This window comes from Canis lupus, chromosome 13, assembly GCF_048164855.1.
Source record: "Canis lupus baileyi chromosome 13, mCanLup2.hap1, whole genome shotgun sequence".
Taxonomy (NCBI): Eukaryota; Metazoa; Chordata; class Mammalia; order Carnivora; family Canidae; genus Canis; species Canis lupus.
The window spans coordinates 48,530,761-48,541,179 of record NC_132850.1 but is presented as its reverse complement, the minus strand read 5'-3'; the positions used below and the strand labels follow the sequence as shown (position 1 = coordinate 48,541,179).

At 36.9% G+C, this 10,419-nt stretch overlaps 1 long non-coding RNA gene across 2 annotated transcripts; it reads left to right on the top strand.

The window, feature by feature from the left end:
- Positions 1-202: 202 nt before the first annotated feature.
- Positions 203-8,234, top strand: LOC140602229 (uncharacterized). 2 transcript variants are annotated; one of them, XR_012005207.1, is made up of 3 exons: positions 203-344; positions 2,052-2,532; positions 7,974-8,234. It is a non-coding gene; the product is annotated as an uncharacterized lncRNA (long non-coding RNA). The 2 variants fall into 2 exon arrangements; XR_012005206.1 differs by lacking the exon at positions 7,974-8,234 and adding an exon at positions 3,219-3,374.
- Positions 8,235-10,419: the final 2,185 nt, after the last annotated feature.

The following is a 10,419-nucleotide window of genomic DNA, read 5'->3' as shown; positions in this document are numbered from 1 at the left end:
AAACCCCAAGATCCATAAGCACAACAAACTCCAAGCACAAGAACTTTTAAGAAAACCACAGCTGTGTACAACATAATCCAATTGCTTAAAACCAGCGATAAGGAAAACAGTTTAAACATGGTGGGAGGAAAGAGACATAGAATCCACAACAGTACAAATAGAACAATGACACAGACTTCTCATTGAGAATGCAGAGAGGACAAAGGAGAAACATAGATGAAGGCCGAAGTGAAGAATGCAGACGCAATGTCAACAGTCAACAACTTGCAGGTGATTTTAAAACCATGGGATGTAGGGAGGGAGTGAAGAAACATGAGAAGAAAGTCAAGACAGGGAAAGAATGAGTAAGTATTAACATAAAAAGGCCAGCATTAAAGAAGTGAAATTGGGGGCACCTGGGTGGCTCAGTGGTTGAACATCTATCTGCCTTTGGCTCAGGTCATGATTTCGGAGTCCTGGGATCAAGTCCTGCATCAGATATCCCAGAGGGAGACTGCCTCTCTCTGTGTGTCTCTCATGAATAAATAAAATAAAATCTCAAAAAAAAGTGAAATTGTTGTGAAACTCTATGAGGCTGACCTTTGGAGAACTAACCACCTTCTACTTTTGTATGTGGGCGAGAAAGCTAAATGATTCATAATAGAACTTAAGTCCAAGTAAGACATACTGGTATGGGAGCAATTTGCAATTATTTGGGGGACAGAATTTCACTAATACCTTTATTTTCATGCTCAGAGGAGACACACTAGGTGGTCTTTGCTGTTTGGGCCATTGCTAAAGAGGATATTTTCCTTTTGTTTTTTCCTCTCTCATATTTTGAGCAGGTCTACTGAGGCCACTGACGTTGTTATTTGACATTATTCCTAAAAATTCCTAAATTAATCCACTCCATTCAAAGATAAGTTTTGTTGTTTTGCTTAAGATACTTTGGAATTTGTGGGGCGCCTGGGTGGCTCAGTCATTTGAGTGGCTGACTCTTGCTTTTCCCTCAGGTCATGATCTCAGGGTCATGGAATCGAACCCTGCCTTGGGCTCCATGCTCAGTGGAGAATCTGCTTGAGGATTCCCTCTCTCCTCCTCCCTCTGGCCTTTCCATGCTTGGCTCTCTCTGTCTCTCTCTCTCTGTCTCTCTCTCTCTCATGAATAAATAAATGAATCTCTTTTAAGAAGGTTAATTTGGAATTTGTTTCGAGAATAGTATAATGATGAATAGTGTGACCTAGAGGTAAATTCTGCAAGGAAAAACAATTGAGGAAAAATATGCAAGCATATTATGATTGTCACTGGGCTGTGGGAAGCTGAAAAAGAGAAGGGAGAGGGAGAGGGGAGAAAAGAGAGAGCGGCCTGGTGGGCACCACAAAGCCATTCTTTACACCCCATAATTGACACAGGAACTAAGCAGGAAGCTAGAGTCCGTGAGTCCTGGTTTGCTCTGTGCCTCAAAGAGATAAAAAAAAATCTATGGGGTAGAAGAAAAGGAAAGATGATTTTAAATATATCAGACACTTATTTTCAAATTTGTAAATAGGAATATGTTATTTAAAACTATTCTGCATAGTGACTGAAGTCAAAACAGAAGCTTAACTGTATTCTCTATTCACTTTCTCAGTGTCCTTAATGATAGTTTTGTTTTCTGAAATTATACTATTCTTCTCTAATTTGTCTGACAATAGACATGTTTTATAGCATATTTTTAACTATTCCATCACTAGGCAATTCTACCAAGGCATAATTTGAAAGCAAAGCAATTATATCATTTTGCCTGTGATCAGTTTATGCTTTTCTCTTTTCTTTCTTTGTCTTATATTCTATTTCTGTCTTTATTCCCCCTCAACATCTCTCTCCCTCCCTCTCCTCTCTTTCCCTCTTTTCTCCCCTTTCTCTCCTACCTCCCTGTCTTAATTTTACAGTGAAAAGAAAATAATTTATGTGGCATTAGAGGCAAAATAGCCTCTTATTTTGCAAGAGGATGCAGAAGGGAAAGAAAACAGGGCTAGCAAGCACCCATTACATTATGTGAGCGTAACCAGTCATTTTCCTCTCCCTTATAGGTGGCAAACACAACCAGAATTGTAGAGAATATGATACACTTACAAAAAAGAGTACCTGTGAGAAGAGTTAAAAAGACATATCATCATCATCATCATCATCATCATCATCATCATCATCATTAGATTCTTCAGTGGTAATTCCCTAGGACAAAGAGGAAATTCCACTTTTTTTAAAACTTTGAATATATCACCAGCATTAAGCTATTTTAGAAAGCCATGGTTGAGCCCTTAGTCTTAAAAAAGTGATCCATCTTAAACTGAGTCAAGTTCATGCATTTGACAGCAGTGGCTGGTCCCCCTGCTGGCCCCATTTCAAGTGGACTAGTGATTCAAAAGCAGAGACTCCTCAAGTTGAGAGAACTTTGAAACTTATCTATTCCAACCCTCTAACCAATTCAAGAATCCATTGTATAACAACCCTGGTAAATGCTAATGCCATCTTCATTTCAACTGCTCTAAGGAGAGGAGCCTTACCACCTCGGTAATAGCATGTTTAAGTTTTTTAGAAGATGTTAGTTGTAGAAATGTCTTTTTTTATTGAACTAAAATCTAACTTCTTGTAGCTTCTATTCTCAGATAAAAAAGACAAAAACATAGCCTCAGCACTGGTCTTTCTGCTCTGGGATCTGTTCTCAATTTCTTAGTTCAGATAAATGATCTAGTCAGCATTAGAAAGTCAAGACAGACATCCCAGGATAGTGTGGAAGCATAAGAACACCTAGATCAAAGAACAGGATTCAGGACACTTTAAGGTCTTGGATAGTATAGAACCATAGTTAGGGTGACCATATAATTTACCATCTAAATCAGAATACTTTTGAAAGTGCAGGAGGTGTTATTAACAATCATTTTGGGACAACAGGCCTGAACTAGTACTTTTCAGAATACAGAAAGATTTTAATCAAGTTCAGAAAAATCACCCTGGGACAGAAACAATTCTGAGTTCACTAAAACATTCAGTTTTCCTCCTGGGCACAAAGAAAGATTTTATTCACCACCACCAATTGCTACACACACACACACACAGTTGGAGATAAATAAATTGAGTCACAATCTATAGATAGATCTAGATAGATTGAATTATGGCTCTGAGTTACCAGCAAGTTAATGTGGGTAGAAGTGATGTGCTCTGTTTTAGACACAGCCATAGAACGTATGTCATTTTAGAATGGTTCCGAATGACTCCTTGATGGTGGAAACATACAGTGGAAGGAGCCTGAATCCTGAGATTAATGCTTGGAGGAGAACCACCTAGAAGTATCACTGACCAGAAATATCCTCATGAGACTGTGTGAATAGAAAATAAATCTTTGTTGCATTATGGTTCTGAGAGTTTGAGGTTGTTTGTTATTCCAGTTAGTCTACCCTGAGTAACACAGCTGCAAATCATGGAAATAACAACGTCAAGGATTACATAGCCAGTTTCAAAAAAACCTATGTCTCAGGGTTTATCCTTAGAAAAATGTAATGGGTGCACTACTCAATGATTTCCTAAAATGTCTGTACCAGAATTATTTATTATAATATGAAATTTCAAACAACCTCAATGTCCAACAATAAGCATTGGTTTAAAAATATGGTACATTTCTAAGATGAAATATGACATAGACGGTAAAATGACATGAGAAAATATTCACACACATTTTTACAAGTTTAGGCTATAGAATGCCTTATAATTAAACCTATCCATGGAAAAACTATTGTAAATATATAGTGATTCATGTAAGTATATGTAAAAATGTCATGAGGGATTACTGTCGGTGATGGACTTTGATGAAAATTTTATCTTTTCTTCAAAGAGTTATTTATTAGGTTGAGAGAGAGAGATAATGAATGGGAGGAGGAGAAGAGAGAGAGAGAATCTCAAGCAGATTCCACACTGAGCATGGGGCCAGTGCCAAGCTGGATTTCATGACCCTGAGATCATGACCTGAGCAGAAACCAAAAGTCTGATGCCCAATTGACTGTGACACCCAGATGCCCTGTGAATTTTATCTTCTTTACTATCTGGGTTTTTCAGTATTAAAAATTGTAGACATACACACACATATAATATCTGTAATTAGAAATTTTAAAGAGTCTCACAAGCAACAGCTAAGTGAACTTCAAAAATTGATAGAATAGAGTGGTGGACTGTTCAGTGCAGGGGAAATGGCCATCAGGGGTCACAAGCCAAGGAACTGCTCCTGCAGAGAAAAGACACACATGGTACCTGAAGCTTAGGTGAGCTGTTGCCTGCATCTCACCTGCACCTCACCTGGCTCTATTCCTCTGACCTTGGAAGAATCTATCTTGACCCAGTCTGGGAATTTTCTGTTAATAACTACAAAGAACTAACTGGCTGAATAGTACATTCAGTGACTGCCATCAGCATTTTCTTGAAACTCACCTTGCTCATGGGGTAAAGAGTAAGATGTGGGGGAAAACTTGGTAGTTATCTCCATGAATTACTGAATATCAATTATCTTAGTCATAGAAAAAAATAGTCTTAGTCATTGCAATCCTTCTTGATCCAAAATGATAATATTATCGTTGAATCTCAAAGAGAAACAGAAAACAATAAATAGAGATTCCTTTTGAATTTTTCATTTTTCTCCCAGTTTAACTCTAGTTCAATAAAAGCAATTTTCATACATCCACTGTCAGTATCATGTCTCTTTAAGTCTACAGCTTCAAAAATAGGGCCTTTGCAAGATGGATACTCTAGAAAGTAAAACCAAAAGTTAATAAAAATGTCTCAATATTCCTAATTTGCATACATAGAATTTAATTAAAGAAACATATTCAGGGTTTTATCTCTCTGTTTCCTTGTTTATCTGGTCATGTTTTAAAATTGATCTTTATCTGACTTTTCTTCTATGAATACTAGGCTTTTTGCTCCCCATTCTTTGACTTGTCAGAGGTTTTTAAAAGTGGTAATCCAGAAACAAAAGTCAGGGAAATCAGACACTAGCATTTCAATGAAGGATTTAGCTAATCCCTTTTCATTAATGTTCAGAAATTCTGGCACTGAAGGAAGAAGCAATGTAGGCTGAATTTCACCAATAAGGCATTTTTATAAGAATTATAGCTTGGCTATATTTGAGTCTTTGATGTATATGTAACACATATCATGGCTTCTGATTGTACAGTAGAAGGTACTTCATTTAGGAATCCCATCATGGAAAACATCTAAAGAACGATGCTCTTTAAAGCATTGAAGCTTTATTTCTTAAAAAAAAATCATTTGTTGTTTAAATCCAACCTGTGCAATTATTGTAGAGAAAATTTCGAAAGTCAGTTATACATGGTGATGGTATGCCCCACCATATCTTGATGGCTAAATGTTTTTAATAAGGACTGCAGGGAGCAAGGTTACATGATTACCACTGAAGCATCTCAGTCATCTTGTGTGTACTCAGACTTTGTTAAATAAAGTGGATGTTTTACTGGGTACTGATTATTTTAAAGCATTGAAATGTAGTTGTGCAAATGTGTACTGTGACATCACACATATACCTTTCAATCATTTTTACCTTAGACTTAAATATATCTGATGTCCAGAAAGAAATTCATTTCTCAGATATAAAGTTTGAATTCATTTCTAATAAAACTTTAATGAAAAATGTCCTCCAGGCTGTATTACATAAAGGACTTCCACTGATTATCTCAGTGGAACCAATGTGCCAGCTCTCACCCCCTGCAGTAGTGTTTATTTATGTATGTATGTGGGGTGGGGGTGAGAGTGGGGAGGGTTTCACTGGAACAAAATGAGCCATTGACTCATAAATCTGACAATGCTTCTTGTCCAGACACCAGGATGAGCTGAGCCTAGAATTCCAAAAAAATATACCTATAGGCAAGTTCAAATTTATAGTATCACTTTTAGGACCAAATTAAATGTAGACACATAGGGCTAACTAATAATTTGACACTCCTTCAAACAGATATTCTTTGAGTACAAGTATGTATTAGCAGACAGGATGAACACTGAGAGAGGGGCAAGAGCAGAGATGTGCTGGTTCAGAAATCAGCCTCTCCTCTACTGTCTAGAGTCATTTAGCTCACATTCCTATTCACGGAACACAGGTTCTTTAAAGGCATTTTGGAAGAAAAGAAATGTTCCTTCCAGTGACCTCTCTTTAGAGAGTGTTTTAGAGATCATCAAGTGATCATTTCCTACTTGAACATACCTCTGAGGTCAGGCTTCCAATCATTTCTGGTTCATGAATATTATTTAGCACCTACTAGGTTTAGGGCCCCTGCTTAGCTGGGGCTATAAGGGTAAGCAAGCAGCTTATCATGGCATTTCTTCCAATCATTAGCAGCCCTCTCTGAGAGGAGTTCTAGAAAATGCAATTTGCTGCAGCTCCCAGCATTTTCAATCATGCTATAGTGGCCTCAGTGGCATTTTAGTGCCCAGGTCCTAGCTCGGCTAACCTATTTCTTATTCTGGCTCTGAGCATACTACTTCCCTACAGACAGAAATAGCTTGACCTTCAAAAGGCCATTCACATATTTCTCCCTGCCAACCTAATTTTAATAACAACAGGAATGAACCAATATCCCTGTGTTTTACTAACAATTTGAAGCTGGTCTAGCAAAACTGTGTGGTATCAGATGGCAAGCATGGCATCCAGGGTTCAGGGAGGGCTGAGACCAGAGATCTTGGCTGGTGTAGCCAGGTTGTGTGGGGTGTGAGGTCTCACAGACTTTTACTGCATCTTTTCTTCTCAGAAGACATAGAAAGGCACGTGGGATTTTATGCAAGCCACTGTTGAACTCCCCCATTGTGGGGCTGCTTCTTTGAGATCATCTGTATTACTGGGGAAAGATCTGCAACGAGTTTATAAATACAAAATCTGTAACTTCGCTGAATCTCAGGAACAATAAAACAAACAGATCAATAAACCTAAAGCTTGTTCTTCCCTTCTATTTCAAAGAATTCAGAGCAGATAAACAGTGGTTTCCATAGCAGGTGTTTTAGAGGTGGTAGAAATGTCTTTTACTCTATCCTGTTTCTTTCACAGAATATAAGACAAACTGATACTGTTTGCTGAGGCTGAACCAATTCCTGAGCTTTCTCAGGCAGTCCCTTGGTGCACAGCACACTATTTTGCATTTTGTTTTTTCAAGTACTATTTTCCATGTACTATTTTAACCTGAAAGCAAGGGTTAATTTACTTCATTTAGATCATATATTAATTGTACTTGTTTTTTTATTACCTTGATTTAATGGAAGAATCACAAAACAAGCTTTAAAATCTGCAATACAAAAATATTTTCAGTCCATAGAGGGAGGCCATTTTTTTTTACATTAATTTATCTGCACTTCTTGGCTTACTTGAAGAGAACAGAAATGCAACATACCTATAAACTACTAAAAATGGAATATCCTTTTTGAGAAAGGAAATCAAGAGTATTCTCATGTCCCATGGAAATGTGTCATGCATAAATTTTTGGCTGAAACATTCCTCAGTATTGGTCATTAATAATAATAAAAAAGCAATAGGACATTAAGATTACAATTAAGCAACCTGCTATGCCTTATGATCTAACTCACTTGTTGTTCCTTAGCCAATGACTCTATTATTCCTCTCTTCCCTAACTCCAACCAAGGATTCACATTTTCCAGTTGGATTTTTTTGCTCCACATTAACAACTGCATTTAACTTGAACTAACAGGTTAAAAGCAAATGTGAAGATTTAAAGACTGGGCTGGGCTACAGCATCAGGAATGTAAATTATCAACCAAATGACAACTATTCACTGATGGTTCAAAGAAATTGTGTTGGTTTAACTGTTAGGTGACTAATGACTATACTTATCTAAACATGCCTTTGGTTTTTATTCTTTGTTGTATATAAACAGGGATGGGGACAGTAGAAGAGAAGGTTTTTTTTTTAATGTGAAAATTATTTTTCAATCTGTTTGTTGTTTCAGTGTGATGTGATATCTTGCCTCCCAAGTTCTGAAAACAACTCAAATGATTTGGTAGGAATGCCTTTCATGAAAAATATGGAGTAACTGAAAGAATAAATATATTCAGTGAAAGTTCCATGCGAAGCATCACACCTTCTGTGAGACTTCAGTGATGGATTGATGGATACTATTGATATAGAAATTGTGAGATCTTGTCATAACATTGAAATCATTTTTAATTATTTTTTAAAAATAAGAAAAACTATGTGAATTCTTTGGAGTTTGGGGAGTTGTAGCTTATGAATCTTTCAAATTTAATAAAATATACATATGAAACTGACACATGACCTCTGAAAATAGAGAAGCCAAATGATCTCTATATATATCCTTCTGATACCATGATATAGATGCCAGGGTGCAGTGCAACTGGTAACAATGCTTCTGTGCTCACCAAATACCATTGTTACATGTTCACTCGTAACAGAGGAAGGTTCACCTGCATCCCCAGAGACTACTAGACCATTAGGCCAGGACTACACTGTATACAGAGTCCACTAGGTCAGTATGGCTGTGTGTGTGTGTGTGTGTGCATGCATACATGCACAATATTATTGACTCAAATTGTTTAATTAAAATTAAACCATTTCATGCACTTAGCATAGTGCCATATACTCAGTATGGTAAGACCAAATAAATACCAATTAAGGTTAATGAGATGGATGGATACCAAGAAATGATTAACTGATTCGAAGATGTGGAAAATGGTATAATCAGTGCATTATAGGTATCTGGAAATAGGTATCTGGAAAAGATGTATGATTCTGTGCATATTCACATATAATAGTTCAAGTTAGAATCAGGATATTGTATAAATGTCAAATGATATGTGGCTTATTTTTAAATTTCACGATTAAAATAAAAATACCTAAAATATAATTCTGCTCTAAAACTGCATAGACATATAAGAAACAAGAGATACAATCCTAATTTTGTAATTATCATGCTATTGAATATTAATGTATGAATAGGATAAACAAAATGCAGTTTTTCAAATAATTGTCACAATCTGAGAAATTTGTATGTTTACATCTCTATGGTATGAGGGAAAGAAAATTTCAAATATTTCTAAGAATAGAAAACTCACATCAAATATATAATAAAAAGGAAATGTTAGATTATAAATTAATAGTAAGGGAAATACACTTTGTGAACAAGAGAATCTTTCTTGGATTGCCTAGGCACTTATGGGTAAGACATCAGTTTCATTTTTGCCTCATACTAATTAAAAAATCTAGTTTTATAGGAGCCTGAGTGGCTCAGTGGATTAAAAATCTGCCTTTGTCTCAGGTCATGATCCCAGGGTCCTGGGATCTGAGTCCCACAAGGGGTTCCCTGCTTAGTGGGGAATCTGCTCTGAAAGAGAGAAAGAGAAAGAATGAATGGGAGAGGGGCAGAGGGAGAAGCAGGCTCCCTTCTGAGCAGGGAGCCAGACATCATAGGGCTCATCCCAGGAGCCGAAGGCAGACGCTTAACTGACTAAGCCCTCCAGGCACCCCTAAAATATCTCATTTTAAAGAAAGTGAGATTGCATTGATCTCCTTACATGGGTACAAGTCATTACCACGTAGGGTATTTTAGAAAAGCCTTCATACACTTCATTATCTGTGAACTGATAACAAGGTCAGGTAATAAGAGGATTTTCAATACATATATTTATTTTAAATACCTTACCTGATTAACAAAAAAATCACATGGGTACATGAGTGAATGAGATATTTATAAATTTCACTTGTGATCACTCTAAGTGTTTTGTGTATTTAGCATGGTATAGATGCTAGTCGTACTCAGAAACACACCATGAAATGACTGCAACATGCAGCTGTATTTAATGATGGAGCCCACTATTTGCACCTGTATATGACCATCTGCAAGCAATGTGGGGGAATGGATGGATGAAGCTTGTGTTTTACCACTTGATGTCTTCAGGGTTCCACAACTACTCATTTCAAGATCCATACTACTACAGAAAGAACTGTTTCCTGAATGGCACAGAGCTTTGGTTGTGTGAGTAGAGCCCCTGGGTTAGCTATGCTGGAAGTTCAGATTGCATCATTTCATTTCCTTGCTTTTCACTTGCTTTCCTTTCAGCTGTGTGAGCTATTTTATTTTGACGTCTTAAATACCAGCCTCCTTAAAATAAAACGTGACTGGGTTCTTTGGAGTGCTCCCTGGCATGGATTCTTTCTTTGCAAAATGGATGTACGTTAATAATAGATACTATTATAAAGCTGCCATTGGGCTCCCAACTTTAGGGAAGGTCCAAGAAGAATTACAGATCTCCATTTTGGTAGTTGTCCAAGCTGAACACTGACCAACCTCAAGGAGCAAGGAGAGGTAGGGGATAAATATGTCATATATTTACTTATTTATTTATAAAATGGAAAGAAAACACATTATATAAGGCCCC